The 17,914-nt window shown below is 40.2% G+C and overlaps 1 protein-coding gene across 4 annotated transcripts in view; it reads left to right on the top strand.

The window, feature by feature from the left end:
• The window catches only part of TSPAN9 (tetraspanin 9), a 168,671-nt gene that overhangs the window by 21,168 nt on the left and 129,589 nt on the right, over positions 1 to 17,914 (top strand). The window contains exon 3 of one of the 4 annotated variants that reach the window (XM_014259763.2): positions 4,697 to 4,821. The exons of 2 other annotated variants lie outside the window; for them this stretch is intronic. The gene's annotated coding sequence lies outside the window, so the exon portion shown is untranslated. Of the gene's footprint in view, positions 1 to 4,696; positions 4,822 to 17,914 lie in introns of those variants that run through there. One more of the 4 variants, XM_088051707.1, reaches the window with a different exon arrangement.

Consider the following 17,914-nt stretch of genomic DNA (forward strand, 5'->3'; position numbering starts at 1 on the left):
GGCCATGTAATCTAGCCCCCTGCAGTAAGCAGGAACATCTTCAACAAGACCAGGTTGCTCAGAACCCCATTCAACCTGGCTTGAATGTTTCCAGGGATGGGGCATCTATTACTTCTCTGGGCAACCTGTGCCAGTGTTTTATCACCCTCATTGTAAAGAACTTCTAATATCTAATGTAAGTTGGTTCTTCGTCAGTTTAAAACATTCCCTCTTTGTCCTTTCGGTGTACGCCCTTGTAAAATGTTGCTCTCCAGCTTTCAGGCCCCCTTCAGGTATTGGAACATGCTGTAAGGTCTCCCTGGAGCCTTCTCCAGGCAGAGCAGCCCCAGCTTTCAGCATGTCTTCATCAGAGAGTTGCTTCAGCCCTCTGATCATCTTCATGTGCCTCCTCTGGCCTCACTCCAGTAGTTCCACAGCCTTGATCAACACTTTCTTTTACTGGAGGCTCAGAACTGCATTTAGTACAGTGTTGAGTAAAGGAAAACAATCACTTCTGTTATCTACTGTGTATTGTCTTGTGGATACAGTACAGTAAGCTTTTTGCCCTCATTGCAGTTCTGAGTCCCATTTAGCTCTGTTCCCACTGGTACCCACAAAGCCTTTCTCTGGCCTGTCTGGGTTCCTCAAAATGATAGCTCTGCCCTGGAGCTTATTGTCTCCATCCCCTAGTTTACTGTCATGTGCAAGCCTGATGAGAGGGACTGTGTCACCTTCTCCAGGTCACTGATAAAGGTTTTAAACAGGACAAGCCTCCAGACAGATCCATGCAATACTCTCGTTATTGCAGGCCCCCAGCATAGGTTACGACACTTCAACCACAGTTCTTCGATCCCAGTCTTCCAAACAGATTTAAACCTGTCTAGTTGCCCATCAATCCAGACTGTTAAAAGGCTTGCTGAGGTAAATCACATCCACTGCTCTGCCATTGTCCATAAATCCAGTTGGTCAGGCATTATTTGTCACTGGCTAACTTGTGTTGACTGGTCCCATTCATCCGCAGCATGTGCATATGCACAGGAATGTGTTCCAGGAATACCTGGTCCATGCTCCTCCAGTTCATGCTGATCCTCTGGAAAACAGCTCTGTCTGGTTGCTGACAAGCAGACCATGTGTCAGTAGTACACACAACTTAAAACTTATCTGTTGTAACATTTCTCCTTCTATCAGTACCTAATATTTTTAGGCTTTTCACTTTTTGTCGTATGAGCTTTTTTTTGTTAGTGGTGCTCAAGATTTCATTGAATTTTCTGCTAAAGAACCCTACAGAGAAGGTTTCCCTCTGAGCTGTCCTTTGTCTGCATGTTGAAAAGGAGAATTTTTCAGCCATGTTTATATATAATCAATTTCTTTTAAGTAGAGTGAATTATAAAAGCCAGTATTTCTTTAATTTTAGTATTTGCTTATGTTACAACTTGGGTTATGGAAATAGATGATAGATTATTTTCTCTTCTAAAATTCTAATAATTTAGTTTTTTAGCATCAAGCAGAACTTTCCCTTAGGCTGAAATACAAGGCTGAAGCTGAGTAAAAGATTTCCCATAATTTCATGTAGCTAGCTTCTGTGGGGAAGAATTGCACATTACAGGAAAGGTTTGAATACCATAATTTTAAAGGCAAAATTGACCCAGTGGTATTTAAAAATGTATTTTTTTTAATTTTTAGTTTTACAGTGGTTAAAAATAAACCATAATGATTAATTTCTTAGGTCAAGCATCTTTTCAGCCTCGGTCTTGGCTTACCTGTGCATTAATTTTGACACTAGAGGGCAGCTGTAACACTTGAGTTCTCTCAGAAAACCATCCTTAGGAGAACAGCTTTCATTCTTCCTTAGCCGAAGCAAGGAGTTTTGTTAGTTACCTATTATGTGGTATTTATTTTAGCAATTAATTTGCTTTAATTATTTCAATTTCTTTTTAAATTTTAAAATCCAGCTTTTAACTTTTTAGCTTGCTTTGTGCCTCTGTAGCTGTATCATGCAATTAAACTGATCAGCAGTTTGAGAATAGTTTCATGTTCTAGTAGCTGTGAAGGCACACTGCTTGTGCTTCCCGTGTGATGGGTATTTTTAACCACCTTGTTCCAAACAGAGAGATGCCAGAGATGGGAAAGTGTTAAAGATCTCTTCTCTTACATTTTCTCAAGAAAGTAGAAGTTTGTCTTATAGCACTTACAATTTATTTCATAGTTTTTGTTGGTATGTAATTTTAAATTAGTTTCCAAAACACTTAAGTTGATCTTTTCTTATTTCCTGCTTTGCTTTAAAGCCATAATTTTTTTGTAGCAGAGCTTCAAAATGGCAACTTCTGTCCCTCCAGATGTTATTCTATCCTCTCAGCAATCAGGAAGCAATCCAATATGAAGACTTTGGAAAGACAAGGTCAAACCAATTAAAAATTACTATTTTCACAGCTCATGTGAAAATTGCCAAAGAAGTTCTTGACTTAGACCTGAAATTGGAAACATAACTTATTTTTATTAAAAAAAGTATGGTGAAATAGATGGTGAAACGTCTAAGTTGTTTTAGCGGTGTATTGTCAGAGATGGAATATTAATCTGTTCTGGCTCTAAACTAAGAATATATTCTGTCTTGTGAGTTGGTTGCTTTTGTATCTTTCTGAGTTTAATTTCCTCTCTTCCTGTTTTGAATCCATTACACTTACTTCAAGTGTTGAACAATATTTTTCATCAGCTGAATCATCAAATGTTTACCTGCACTAAAACTTTGAATGCTGTCTGGAACAGTAATAAAATCGTATCATTAAGCTTTTAAGAAAGGAACTCTCTCTCTTAAGAGTTTAATCCCTTACACTTCAGAGTGTTAGAGATTAAAACTGATTTTTCTGACTTGGGATCAGATATTTTTTTCCATCTTTACAGATTATGTGATCTGAAAATTTACGTGTGCCTCTCTTAAGGAAATTTTGCACCTTTGCAACTTTGCAGTGACTATGAGGGCATAGTGTTTTCTCTTTCAATCTAAGCTTCTGGAACTGTGTAGTTACAAGGAAATCTTGTCTGTTTTTGTCAAAAGCTTTTCTTTAGCTTCAGAGGTGGAGAGAAGAATTAAAATACTAAAGCAGTAGGCTCAAGCAATAAGATTTAAAAAAAGGTATATTTATTAAAAAAAAAAAAAGAAAAAAAAAGAGATTGATTTCAGACAGTGTACTGTATGATTTGGCTAGTGATGATGACTGTGATGCCAAACTATGGATTACACTTCTCCAAGGCTCAAGAAAAAGGCCTGAGCTGGGAACAGAATGGCTTTGTCTCTTTTTGTTGTGATTTCCTAAAAGCGCTGCAGCTTTTGTGACATTGCTTGGTTTCTGCCATGATTTCTTTCTTATGTTGCAGAGTGTATCTGTTATCTCTGACACTTCTTTGGCAATTTTGGACCTAACAAAAACATTCTCACCAGCCTGTACTGACTGATAGGGCAGATTTTGAAAATGATTGATGCTTGCTTAGTTTTTTCATACGGAGATCTGCAAATTGCAGGGCTGCTTGGCTTTTGGACAGTGCCAGACAACTGCTGTAGTAAAAGCTGGATTTCCATAGAAGGGTTTAAAACAAATGTAGTAGTAAAACATTTTTCTTTCTGTTATGGGTTCTGTATCACAAGGAGGAGCCAAACTAGCACTTTTATTTTGTTTCTAGCTGCCAGTCCTGCAAATTGAGAGATTATAAGTAGGCTTCACTTATAAAAAAACCAAAATCTGCAGAGAAGTTGCTGAGGGCCAAATTTTCTCCCTGTGAGGCTTAGATGTGGGGTTGTGTGTGGTTATGCCCCAACCTGTCACTGTTCAATCTCATTGTTTGGAGGTGTGCAGAAATTAAACCAGCTGTAAATAGTTTTGATGATTTACAGTCAAGGGTAAATGTCTGCTACCTCTGTCTGAACTGCATTGCCTTCACAGGACAAAAAGGACCGATAAACCTTCATTGGCTGCTTTTATCATTATATTTAATAGATGAAACTGTGGCTGCATGTTAGGGAATAGACCTGGTGGAAAGGCACTGCTCTTCTGATGACATTTGAGAACAGATTCTATTTGAGCATGACTGCTTAATTTGCCATCCCTCTTTGGATGTGATTCTTGTAAAAGAAATTGCTTTGTAGAAGGCATGCTGTATTTTAATATTAAGGTTTCATATTTAAAGGTTCTAGTAGATAACTAAGCTTTGCTTTGGTATTTTCCCCTTTCTGCTTTCCTGTTTTAGATATGAGTGATTGGAAGACTGGCCTTTTTCAGTAGCTTGCTTCATTTTATGCCTGGTTATGCAATGTCCTGGCAGCGGTTACTTTACACTCTCAGGAGGAAATTTCTTACAGAAGTTTAGATTTTGCTAGTCCATTACAGCTTCCTCTAGTGTGTGAGAATTTAAAGGAAACAATCCTTTTACAAAAATATAAAGCTTTAATGTTTTTGACATAAAATTATGCTACCATTCATTACCATTTACCTCTCCTGCACCATCAGCTTTCATTTTGATCTTGTCTGAGCTGTGCTGGTCAGCACACTGCAGAGTGAAACAAATCAAGGTGGTGAAAAAATAATGTGGTAGGACATAAGTCTTGTTCTCTTCCACCTAAAAACTCCTCTTTTTGAAGTGTGAGGAAGATGTTGGGTATCTTCTGTTCTCCACTGCAATCTGTCTAGATGGGATGAGGACAGTGGAGTGATTTTTCCTCTTTTAGGCAATGTGGTGTTGCTGCATATGACCACAGGAGGAAAATAGAAGAACTTTCCTGCATAATCCCACTGCCTCTGGAAGATCAGTTGAGAAATACTCTCCCAGTGGAGGAGCTGCAGCAGCCAGTAGGTACTGCTTATTTTCCTGTGCTTCTTTCAGTATGAAATTAATTGGACTGCTCTCTGCAAAAGCATCACTGCATTGGTTTGGCTGGTGGTCTAAATAGCTTAAATTCTCCTTGTAAATTAGTTAAGTCTGTGAGGCACTAAGGTAATGGTCTCTTCCCCCCTGAGGGTGAAAAGCTCCTGAGAACAAACATGGAAGCATTAGCAATAACAAAAGCCTCTTCTGTCTTGCTCCAGTTTCTCTTTAGTTTTCTGATGAAGAAGCATCTGGTACGGCCTTTAGCTGTCCCTTTATGGGCCATAAGTTCTGATACATTGCCAAGTGGCATAATATTATGTTTCATTTTTATGGAGGATTTTGCATGGCAGAGGGAACAGGGTACAAAAAGTTTATTTGTTGCACGTTAAGGTCATTCTTTAAGAATGAGGCAAAACTACAAGTATTTTATTTTTGATCAGCTTTGACTTGTGATTAGTTACAGCTTCCCACAACCAGTGCTGTCATAGTGGTTTTTATTCTGGGTCATAAACAGTGATTGTAAACGGTATTAAAATAAAAACAACAGCTACAAAAAATCCCTAAGAAGGAATGTGTTTGCAAGAAGATTTATTTCTGACATGAGTCATACAGTTCATGAACTTCTCACAGATGAGCTCATCATGATCATAAAGGAAATCTTTGGTTGGAATGCCAGTATCTAAGTCACTCAGATATTACCTGCTTCTCAGTGACATAGGGTGCTGTGGATCAGCACATCCGCACTATGCAGCTGTGTTCCTAAAGTAATCCTATAGCTTCTTCCTTCTGTTTGAAGCTACCCCTGCTTGAAATGTATTTATTCAGTTGCTGGAAGTCTGACTCGCACGTCTTCTTAGTTGTAGAAGGTACCTTAAACTTCAAGAAATATCTGGGATAGTTTTTAATTCAGTTTTTTTAATAGTGGAAGTTGTTTTCAGTGGTTGCTAAAAAGATGGTACTAGAAGCTTTGAGTGTAGAAACATTTGAAGATTTATCAAGAGCTAGGTTATTGCATTTTGGCAATACATATAAATTGTATGTTTTTAGAGGAGCAGAACTGGATCGGCAGTGGCGCCTCTTTGGTTTTTTCTGGATATGTAAATTATATTTTGTGTTGAAAGAGGCCACTCTGTTCTTATATATAAACCAAGAGACGCATATGTGACAGGGATGTGCAGTGTGTGATTTATGTCCCAGTGATTCCTTTAGTGATTTCCTGAATTTCTTGTGAGCACATTGGTTCAAAATGGATTTGAACATTCTTAACTGGAAGTAACTAAAGCAAAATCGGCAAGACTTTGCAAAACACATTTCCAAGAAAAAGGATCTACAAATGATGATTGTCAGAGAGAAACTACTAAGTGAAATCCTGTGCTCTCAATTACTTCAGTGGTCAAGTGAGATGTCCAGAATATCTGCACAGTAAAGAGATTTGTTAAAAATGTTTTGCTTGATAGGTATTTTTTATTTGTTGGGTTTTGGGGTTTTTTTTTTTGGTTGGTTAATTTTGTAATTAACAGTGATGCATTTACTGAAAGCCTGTAAGAGCATATTTTATGGTATAGTTACTTTATCTGCAAGTGAAATGCAGATAAAAGGACTGTTTATAAGTTGGTCACCCCTTATCTCCCACCCCTCCTTTTGCTAGAGTTTGGGAAAGGTTGGGATGAATAAGAAAGCATGGCAAAATGGATTTGAACTGAGCTGAACTCTCAAGTGGATATGAACAAACCAAATCTGGAACCTGTCTTTGAGACTCCCCTCTTTGGTAGTTCAGTTTATTTCCAATGCCAAGTTGTCAGCAGGGCTCATTTCTTGGATGATTCGCTCTCATGTAGTTTGGCAATAATTATTAAAATAACCTTGAATTATTAAAAGAACCTTGAATTTTTAAACTTACAAGTACAGACCATTGAAACCCGAGCCCAGTCTGCTGAAGTGGCACCGTGTCTCCTCATAAATGAGGCTCAGCATTCTGTGGCAGCTGCAGGGCCTGCGCAGCATCACTCCATGTAGGTCACAGCAGTCCAATTTTGAGGTGACAAGTTTATGCATCACTGTGGCAAGATGTGACTGGGGCTAGCAATGACAGGCAGTGCAGTACAATGAGATGAAAATGAAAAATTGTTCTGTTCACTATAGCCTCTAGTTGACACATGTTCCTGACAAATTCTTACTTTGGCTTTGTTTAAGTACCCAATATATTGTTCTAATAGCATTCTTACAGAACTGGTTGATCTGAAAATTACTTTGGAGCTAACTTACAAGGAGTTCTAGCTAATGGTATGGCAAGGATCTAAAATGGGGATTTTAGAGCATTTTATTTTGTGGCTTTATGCTGTATTAGTTATAACTGGACAGGGATGTAGGACTTCAGGAGCCTTGGAAGAAACTTAGGAGACAGAAGTTAAAAAAGAAACAGAATAGAATAGAGTATTTTAGTTGGAAGGGTCCTAAAACTATGACCTAGCCCAACTGTCTAACAGCTTGAGGGCTGACCAAAAGTTAAAGCATGTTAATAAGGGCATTTCCGAAATGCTTCTCAGACAGGGATGGGGTATCAATCACTTACCGTGAAAGTCTGGGGGTTCCAGTGTCTGACCACCCTCTAAGTAAAAATGTGCTTCCATCAAGTCTGAGCCTTCCCGTTTGCAGCTTTGAACCATTCCCAGTTTTCGTGTCCCTCTGGATGCATTCCTCCTCTTCCCATCCCACTTACGTTGCAGTACCCAGAAGTGCCACCAGCACTCCGGGTGAGGCCGCACCAGGGCTGAGCACAGCGGGGTGATCCCCCCTTCTGCCCGGCTGTGCTGCCTGTTTGATGCCCCCCAGGACATGGTTTCTGCCCTCTGGGCTGCCCGGGCACACCCTGCTGACTCTCACTGAGCTGCTGCCACCTGCACCCCCAGGGCCCTCCCTGCAGGGCGCTCCCCAGACTCCTCTCCCAGTTTGCACTTGTGCCTGCAGTTACTCCATCCCAGGTGCAAGATCTGGCACTTGATCTCGTTAAATGTCATGCCGGGGATGACTGCCCAATGCTCTATGCAGATTCCTCTTCAAGGCCTCTTGTCCCTCCAGAGAATCAACAGCACCTCCTGGTTTAGCATCAACAGCAAACTTGCTGATGGTGTGTTCAGCTCCTGCAGCCAGATCACAGATAAACACATTGCTCAGAACTGTCCCTAGAATCGAGCCCTACAAAACACCACTGGTGACTAGTCACCAGCCAAATGTAGCCTTCCATTCACTACACCCCTTTGAGCCCTGCCCTTCAGCCAGTTCTACACCCAGCACAGTGTGAACCTGCTCAGATCACGGCTGGGACAACTTCTCTGGGAGTATGCTGTGAAGGATGGTATCCAAAGCCTTACTAAAATCCTGAAAAACCAAACTCACCAAAGATTGGTTTAACACCCTATTATAGAAGCTATTGAAACTAAACTTTGCTGAGATCTAGACAGAGTCTCTCACGAGCTGTACATACCTTTTTTGCGTTCTGTCTTTGTATACAGATCATAGATTCTGTGAGGCTCTCAGCAGTGTTGCCATTGGATAGGAAGAGGAAAAAATGAGAGTGGAAAAAAAACCATAGAAGGAAAAAATAGCTTTTTATTAGTACAACAGACACTGTTTTGTGTGGATTTTCCCCCCTCCTTTTCTGTAAAATTGACCACCTACTTAAAAATTAAGATGTGGGACATGCCGGATTGATGGGCATTTAATCGAATCTGTGTAATCTCTTATTAGTCTGTATGTCTGAGGTTATCAAAAAGTAATCAAAACAGCTTAATTTCCACAATTTTAAAATTTCTGGTTTTAATATTTATTTTAACCAGAAATTAGGCTGAATGAATGATTGACTCAATAATCAGTAAATACTTAAGTATTCAGACTGTCTTCAGGATCATGGATAACTCAGCCATATCCAGGAAAACTCACAGTATTTGTAAAATTTTAAATCTGGTCCTGCCTTTTTCTTATCTTGTTCAATTTTTTAGTCCCATTTCATTTATGCCTCCAGTGCTCTATGACTGCTGCCTTTCTGTAAACATCCATAGGTCAGAGGTATTCAATTTGGCTTAAGCAGCATTCTCATGGGCAGTTTGCCAGGAACTCATAGGCTTCACCTAAATTGCACATTGTTGGGAATAATCTCACTCTCAGCTGTTCTTATCTTTTGTTTGTTTCTTGCTTAGACCTCCATCTGGCTTTTTACTAGGTCAAGACAAGTAGCAGTAATTGGTGGTATCTACAATTCCAGTAGTTTGCTGCTTCATAGCATATTTGGAGGTAGGTGCAGAGCAGAGATACTGGAGCTGATAGAAGAAATTTCCACCCAGTTCCCACATTTTTTGTAGTCCCTACTGAGCCTGTGTACTGGCTGTCAGAGCATAACAGAACATCCACGGCTTCAGCCATTATTTGTTAACAGTCTGATTTCAGCTCATTAAGAAATCCAGTACAGCTTCCAGCCACAGTAATTCTAATGCCCTGGGACAGTCTCATCAGTGTGTTCCCTGACCATCCTTTGAGGCTGCATGTATTTGACATATAGGTTGTGGAAGGGTTGGTCAGGAAATAGGTTTTGTCTGGACAACAGTTCAGATTCACTTTATATTACTCTTCAATTTATCATCTAGAGAATAGAATTTCTCACATAAAACATGCTTTTCTTGGAAGATGAAAATCTTTTTTTAATACTCTTTGCTACTTATTTTTAAGGCGTAAGTATCTCTCCCTGACGTGATGGAACAACTTAAAATTAGTGTCTCTTTTTTGTTTCTCTGGTGAGATCTCTGGGGTTATTTTCTGTTGAAGTCTGAGCTCACAGAGAGGGCTTTGAAACAATGTCTTGATTCTGAAACACTTGAGAAAACATATCTGAACCTGTGCCACTGCAGGACTGCTTGAGCTGAGCCTTGAGGAGAAATTACAGTGCAGTGAATCACAGTGTAGTCGTGAAGACTGGCAGTATAGAAAATCCTCAAATCCCAAATAGTTACTCTCTATTCATAGATAAATTTATTGAAAACTAAACTTGTGTCTTAACAAAAAGGCATGTTCTTGGCAGCAGATCATTTTGACTTTTGATGAGAAAGAGGCTGATTGTCTAAGTGGGATTTAAAAAAAAATAAATTTGTGCCTGATTATCAAGAGTTAAAAAGTGTGCAGAGGAATAGCTGATTCAGTGTAGACACTTTTCCCTCTGCTTTCCAGTGATCTCTGCGTTATTCACCTTGAGCAGATGTAAACTGAACCTGAAGCATCCCTTGCTTTGTCCCTCTTCTTTCCTCTCTCCTGACTGCTGAGAATCTTTTTCTTAAACTGTGCACATATGAAGAACTGTGGCACCCTGATTTGTACAGGTTTAGATCGTTTACCACCCCAAAATCAGGAGAGAATCCAGAAGTGTGCTTCAAATCAGATAGGTAGCTCATTGAGAGAATTCTTGTACCCAGCTAGGCAAGCCCTAAGAGCTTGAGAACAATTATAGAGAGAAGGTAAAAATTAAGGTAAAGTGCAACAGCTTTGTGGAAGTCTTGACTTTCTGGATGAGAAAGCTGGGGAAAGCATATTAGGGAAAATTCTGTTCCTTGTTTTCCTTTATTAGAGATTTAAGATGGACTTATTCCCTATTGTAAAGCCCTGTATTTAGTGACTATGAGTAATCTGCTCCTCAGGGCCAGCAGTAACACAGACATCTGCAGTAGAAATATTAAACCTGCAGCCATTATGTTTTCTGAGCTTCCCAAATGATAAGAAGATGCTCGTCTTTACTACTGATGCTTGATCAGTGTCTTGACATCCTCTGGAGCGAGCCCATAAATGAATTTTTGTCCTTTTATTTCCTACCTATTGGTGTTATCAGGACCCTTTCTAATTGCATCATAATGTGGTATGCAAGAAAAGGGTTTATTTGTCAATAGGGCTGTAGTAGCTTGTATAAATAGAAAGGCTGTGAAAGCTTGCAGGCTTTTAGGTGTAACAGAAAAGTGAGGGAGGTGCTCAGCAGATAAAAGCACCTCTGAGTCATGGAATACAAGCTTCGTTGGATTTGAGAACCAACACAAGGACCAGGACCAGTTTGTGGGAAGAAGAGACCTCAGGAAAAATTAATTTAAGCAGCCAGCAGGTAGTGTAGGAATTGCTGCTTCACTTCTGCTGATACGGTTTTAATGGCAGTTACTGTTATTAACATAAAACAAATAAAATTGCCCCATGAACAACCAGATGGATTTGAGGGTGGGCCAGTAAGCTGTAGCTGATACTTCTGAACTCCATCAGATACATGGGAAAAGCAGAATGCCTGGGGACATGTTTAACCCTTTTAACAGAGACATGAAAAATCCTCACTTCTGCTGGAAGTGTTCGATTTTTGCCCCCAGCCCCTACTGATAGCCAGCTGTTGTACCCAGTGCTGGTTTATTTTGCCAGTGGTATTATTTAGAGTGGCTCTGCGCTGACTGAACATCATCAGCTCTTTTAGTATCAAATTGAAAGCCATTAACTAAGCTTCTTAATACTGCCATGTCTGGACTGGGGAAAAGGAGAGGCTGGGTGATAGCAAGATTTTCTGTGGATGGCCCAGATCTTATTGCAGATGTTACATGCCACCAATAGAAGTTTCCTTGGATGTTCTTCACAATTTGATTTCAGTATTGCCATTCTTCACATTTGCTTTCTTGAGTGTTCAAAGTTCACATTTTTAAAGTTCGCGGGCTAGATAAAGTAACTTTAAAGCAGGTAAGTAACACTCAAGGTTGTGTAGATGGTGAAAGAAGATGGGGAATGCTAATGGTTCAACTGTATAAGGCAGCCTGGGAGAAAATTCAAATTCAAACTTCTCAGGAGAGATGAGGTTGTTAAAAAAGGAATTTCTTTGTGGTAGAACAACTTGACATTTCCACAGGTAAACATGAAAAACAGGAGGCTTGTGCAGACTGTCAAATAAGTAATTTGTTGGAATGTCAGTATGCTACTTCAGTGTAACTGTGTCAACCAAGTGTATTACATTTCAGGAGCTGCTTTGCAAAAAGCAAACTCGAGAATAGGAGCTATTCAGTATCATGGAAAACAAATTGGAACTGTAAGAGTTGGGAAAAAAAAACCCATAATGCTGTAAGTGCACTGTGGATATGCAGTAATAGCCATACAGGAGCTCAGTATTGCAGCTTATTTATTATACTGTAAGCCTTTTTATTTGTAGAGGTATATCTAAGTTTCCTGTTGGAGCTGCAGTTTAAATCAGTTCTTTAAGTGGAAAGATATACAGTGGCAAGCTGAATTTTGCTGATGTGATGATACAGTATAAATTTCCAATCTGTGCCAATTTAAGTGTGGGATTGAGGCTGACAGCATGTCTACACTGGCAAAACCGAGGTGTAGACAAATGACCCCAAGTCTTCATTGGCCTATTGATGGCAGTACTAGCCTAAGTAGTGCTCTGTGGTCAGTGTGCTCTGCCCATGCAGTCACTAGTGCTCATTAGAGCTCTAGCCTTGCTTTCAGCTTCCTGGATTTCTTTCTGTAAGCATTGTTGAAGGGCATTGCAGGCAAAGGCTGCGGCTAGGAAACTGTTGGTACATGTGAGGCTGGATCTGTGCTGCAGAATACAGCTCTAAGTGGAGATCTTTGAGGCAGTAATAGAGACTGCAGCTTCAGACTGTGTGACATGGTGTGGCTTGGTGCAGTCAGTTGCTTTGATGTGTCAGCTGCAGTCCAGGATTCCAATCCTGTGTCGAAATGCAGAGCTTCAGGAGATACCTTTACACCCTTGTGAGACTTTAATAATTTAAAAAAAAGCAAAACAAAAAAGAATGAAATTGTTGATGCTAAGGTCTTCAAGATAGACATGATAAATGAATTTTCTTTTGAATTGAAACCAGAACTGAACTCAGGCTCAGTTGAGATGAACTTAAGGGGCAGCTGCATAAATGGAAAAAGTGTTTAGTTAGAACAGTGTCCAGCATTCAGCTGGGGAAACTGCTGAGCTTTTGATTGAAACTGTAGTGTTTCTCTTCCTTATGTAAATCCTGCCTCTGGCCAAAGGGATCATTTCCATGGTCACTTGAGTGGATTGTTTTCCAACATGCAGTGTACATGGACATTGCTGTTTTTATCGGCTCAAAACTTCCAAATGCTTGGCCTCAGCAAAGATGCTGCATCAGCTGCTTGTTCACTACAGAAGTGCACCAGGGAACTGCCAAAACATTATTGAAAATGAAAACCAAAAAGGCAATGCAAATGTGGTGGTCAAGCAGCTAATAAAAAAACCCACCCAAACCTTTCTTTCTTCTTCACACCCCATTTTCTTGTTTATTTTCGCACATTTTCCTGTAGACTACCTGAGCTTTAATTCACAAATGCAGCAAGGACAGAAGCTTTGCTGGTGTGTAGAACTGAAGTGTGTAATAAAGACGGGTGTTGATTACCATTCCCTGCCTAGATGTGGGATCACAATGCATTGGTAGCACTGAGTGACCTGATGTAGATATCTGTGAAGTCCCTGTTGCAAAAGAGAAGCCAAAAATCTCCTGCAGCCAGTGGTTTTTGCCATGGTTTTTGACTTGACCTGTGAAACCACAAACCTTCATTTGAAGGTATAACTTCTAATTAAAAACTTATTTGCTATTCACTCTGCTACTCTTGTCTTCCTGGAGTTTTTAGTAGTCTTGTTTTGAATAACCTGGGTTATTGCAGCTTCTCCCAAGACTTTTGCTAGTGCATAAGTACTAAACACCTCCTTGATTTGAAAGATGAGGCAGCAAGGAATTATAGTTTAGGGGTGTTCCTTTATAGTGAATATGCTGCACTACATTTACATGCCTCCTGTGGAATGTCATCACATATTCCATAACTCAGTGTGGCTTGCATCAGAGAGCTACAGTGCAGGCTGGGCCATGTTTTATCTGTTGGTTACACCTCTGTAAGAGTACAGACTAATGCTCCACCTCCATTTGAGGTAGGAGGGCAGTGGGAGCAAGATGAAGTGTCGCAGCAGTCCTCATGCTTAATCCAGTTCCCAGAAATGACAAAAGGCAGTATGCCATCTGATACATTTCATGCACAGTGGTCCCAACCACCAAGGCCTGGCCGCTTGCCAGTGAGGACCTGAGCAGGGCAGAGTTTCAGAATGTGCTTGGGGTGGTCATGAATGTCAAGTTTCTGATGCCTTTCTGAAATGAGATGTAGTAACAGCTGTGCATTCCTATCCTGCTGCAGAACAGGAGTGGGATTCATGTTCTGATTCATATTCGTTTGCTAGAGGGAGCTTCTGATTGCCTTCCAGATGGTGGTCAACTGAGTGCTGGTTGGGTGTCTTGAGAAGCATCTGTTACATCAGGAAATTTCAGGAACTGGGAGTGAAGGAGGAGGGAGAGAAGTAGTCAGCAGTCTTCAAAAGACATTTTACCAGGAGGAGTGTGTTGGCTGTCTAAGGCAGCAGTTAATACAAAAGGTTATATTCAGGGGTGGGGAAGTCTATTCCTAGTTCTTGGAACTGCTTGGTGATGATGGTACACTAGTCATATCAGCCTCTGCTTCAGTATTTCCATCTGCTAGATGGGAGACATATTCAACTTGACAAAATTAAGTTCCTCTCATGCAGCCAGTTATTAGGGATTGTGGTTTTCCATTATAACTTTGTGTAGCATGTATGTAGAAAAAGGGTGTTGGCATGAAAAAAGGAGTAAGAGACAGTAACATCAATATTTTGTGCTTTTTTTTTTTTTTTTTTTTCATAATACATCATCACCACTACTTGTTTAAAAGCTTTTGAACAAGTTTTTGTCTCTACAAGTAAGATGCAGTCATTCTAGCGGGAATTACTCTATTCCCCCCACCTTTAAACCTTGTAACAACCTGCTGATTCAGAAATGAGTGTGTGTGTCCCTTGGCATTGTGTTCCTTCATGGCTCTATCCTTTTCCTTCCTCAGGTCCTCAATCTAATTATTGTGAGTGCAACAGCTGCTGCCTCTGCACTGCTGAAATCTGTGTCTGTTCATTTCAGCAAGTTTCCCTCTCATTTCCAGGCTCAGCTGAGAGGTACCCTCTGCCTGTGCCTCCCGCTTTTGTCTCCTCCTAACTAATGGCATAAAGCATTTTGGTGTACAGTTTGCATTAATAAGGTGAAAACAAAAATTGCCCCACAAAAACATGAGCAAGCACTGAAAAAAAGCTGTGTTGTGTGAGACAGTGGCTCCTTTGGAGCCTTGTTTTGATAACCTTAGATTGGGAAAAAAATCCTACTGTGCATCTTCATGTCTCACTGAACTCTTTCTTCAGGGAGTTAAGATCAGCTCCCTTTCCCGCCAGCTCATTGTTTGATCAGGAGTGTGCAAGTGCCCAAGATGTAGGGCAACACAAAGAGATGTTGTGTCTGTTCATGTAGCATAAGTATATATAGGACAGGGCAGCATCGTCTGAAAATGTAATTAAATGTAATAAAAAAAAGGAGTGGCAGTGAAAAACATGCATGCATTATTCTAATCCTGCTCCCTTCAGAACAAAGAACAAATGTGGCTGCTGCTGCTCTAGTTGCAGCCTGTTCTTCTTAGCCTGTAAGAATGCATGAGAAGAATCAATTCATCAGAAAGTAAATGTAAAATCACAAAATAATGACCAGTAATGTATTTAAGGATGGCCTCCTCTAAGCCTGCTTTTTTTCCTCTTTCTTTGTCTGCTTCAAAGCTCGCATAAAAAGTATAATGTGAAAATAAGGGATGGAGGAAAAAACCCAAGCTTTTTTGCTTTTGAGCCATCTGAAGAATGCCTTCAAAGGTTTTTTTTCAATATATATATGTTGTTTACTTAGGTTATTTGTTCCTCTGTGCTAGAGATTTAGATGCACCAGCAGTATGGTGGAAGAAAAATTGGTGTTTATATGAAAGGAGGGAAACAGAGATAGGAAATAAGGGGATGGGGGCTGTAAAGACAGTAAAGCTTTGTCTTTTCTCTCTGCCACTCATCCTTTTTGGTTTTAAAGCTATTTTGTCTTTGTTTCATTTCCCATTAAAGCTCAGTCTTTCAAGCTTATTTTTCACAGCCCTGGAGACCAGAATCAGAATCCCTTCCCACCCCTCTAAGTTTACTAGTACAAGCTAGAATTATATAAAAAAAAAAAAAAAAAAAGAAAAAAAGCAACCCTGCGCTTTCAGAATGTACAGCCAAACTGAAGTTGCCAGCACTGGGTATGTGTACTAAGTGGTGCATCTAAGGAATTGAGGTTATTTCACTGATGAAATTGAACACTTGATTGTATGGAAGTAGCTATGGAGTTAACTCCTCCATCTTCTACCCATTCCTACCCTCCCATCAGTAGATGATGGTTTCGTCTGTTCACACTTAAGTAAGTTGTCAAACTGACATAGTAGGAACATGCTGGAATTTGTAGGTGACATGAGCATTTAAATTGTCTCCTTGTCAAGGTAAAAGCTGTTTTTTTGTTTTAGTTTTCCTGAGGCAGAAAAAGAGAAAATTGTCATTTGCTTGGGATTTATCGATGACCTGAACATACGAGTCCCTAGGCCTGCAGCCCCACTCATGTTTCTGGAAGGGACCCTGTCACTCCCAGACAAGCATGGACAGCCCCCCACTCCTGCATCCCGTGCATTGTGGATCCTCCAGTTGTTAGCCTTGGATGTATAGCCCATACACCAACAAGTCTCTCCCAAAGGTGGCCAGGACCACCCTGGTCTCTCCAGAATCCAATTCCACTAGTTTTGCCAGATTGCCTGACTCCCAGAGACACACACATACCTGTCTGCCAAGCCACCTAGCTTAGCTACCTGTCTAGCCAGCAAGCAGGTGCTGGCTAGTTGCTGGCTTTATAGTTCCTAGCAATTACACACCCACTGCAGTTGCTGACACCACACATACACGGACTTTAAGACCTGTAGTCCGACTCCAAAATCATCACCTTCTAGAGAAAGGTGAATAAGTAGGCTCATTGACATTTGGATACCAATCATTCCTGCACAGAGTGGAAAAAAAAATTTTTTCCCCTCATTTATTTTTTTTTCCTAATGACTCTTATTCAAGAATTTTAAACTATTAGGTAGCTGCAAAACCTCTTTGTGTAGGTTATGTCAGTGATGGATGCTTGGCTTTCTGGTCATCTTTGCATTTATTTTTCTGTTAAGGTGTTTTCTGTGGTGCTTATCATCACTGTACATGTGTGCTTATATAAAGAAGATTCATGATGTGATGAATGATGACCTGACAGGGTTGATGATAGCAATTCTGATTAGTCTATTTATGAGCTACTACTTTTTTTGCTGTAACTAGTAAAATATAAGAGGGATGAAAAGGATGTGGGAACTCCAAAAATACCTTTCTCTTAGGCTGTTTTTAACCAGCTGTTAGTTTGGCTCCACTCCTTCGGTTTCCCCCCATCTCTATCCGCTTTCTCTTTTTTTTTTTCCCCCCTCCACCCTTCAGTTTGCTGCAGCTGTTAGAATTTCATCATTGTCTCCAAATACCTCGTTTCCCATTAGCAGCACAGCCCCTTCTGTGCTAAGGGGAATGTCATTTGTGTGCTTTGTATGTGTATTATTGTTAGATGGTCTGCAGCCAAAGCAGTACTTACACCTTTGATTGCAGCAAGGGTCGATTCCTCGGTAAGAGGCACACATAAGATGCATAAATATTGAAGGATGAGGTTTGCAGACTTGCTGGCAGAAAGTGGTTAAGCCTTTTTGTTCTCATGCTCTGCTATTCAGATGCTTTTGCACTGTAGTTAGCCTTATCAGCATTTGATTTAACACTGGATGCCAGAGTATTTATTCCTTTTGGCAGTTTTAGTGCCATGTCACTCACTGTCACAGCTGTATCATATATTAGATGGCTTATCCTAAAAAAATATTTCAGGTATGAAACCACTGCTCATTCTAATATACTTTGTCTATATATCTGAGGGGGTGGTGTGTGTGGTGGTTCAGCTGATTTTTAGGTTTGTGGGCATTTTGAATCAATGGCTTTTGTGAATTTCCTTCTACTCACTATCTTAATTTCTGCCTGACTCCCATTTTGCATTTCCTTTGGCTTCACAAAAAAACTCTGGTGGTGCCCTTGCTCTTT

The sequence above is a fragment of the Pseudopodoces humilis genome, chromosome 2 (assembly GCF_049639895.1).
Source record: "Pseudopodoces humilis isolate 2021_Gansu_Grassland_sample_001 chromosome 2, ASM4963989v1, whole genome shotgun sequence".
Taxonomy (NCBI): Eukaryota; Metazoa; Chordata; class Aves; order Passeriformes; family Paridae; genus Pseudopodoces; species Pseudopodoces humilis.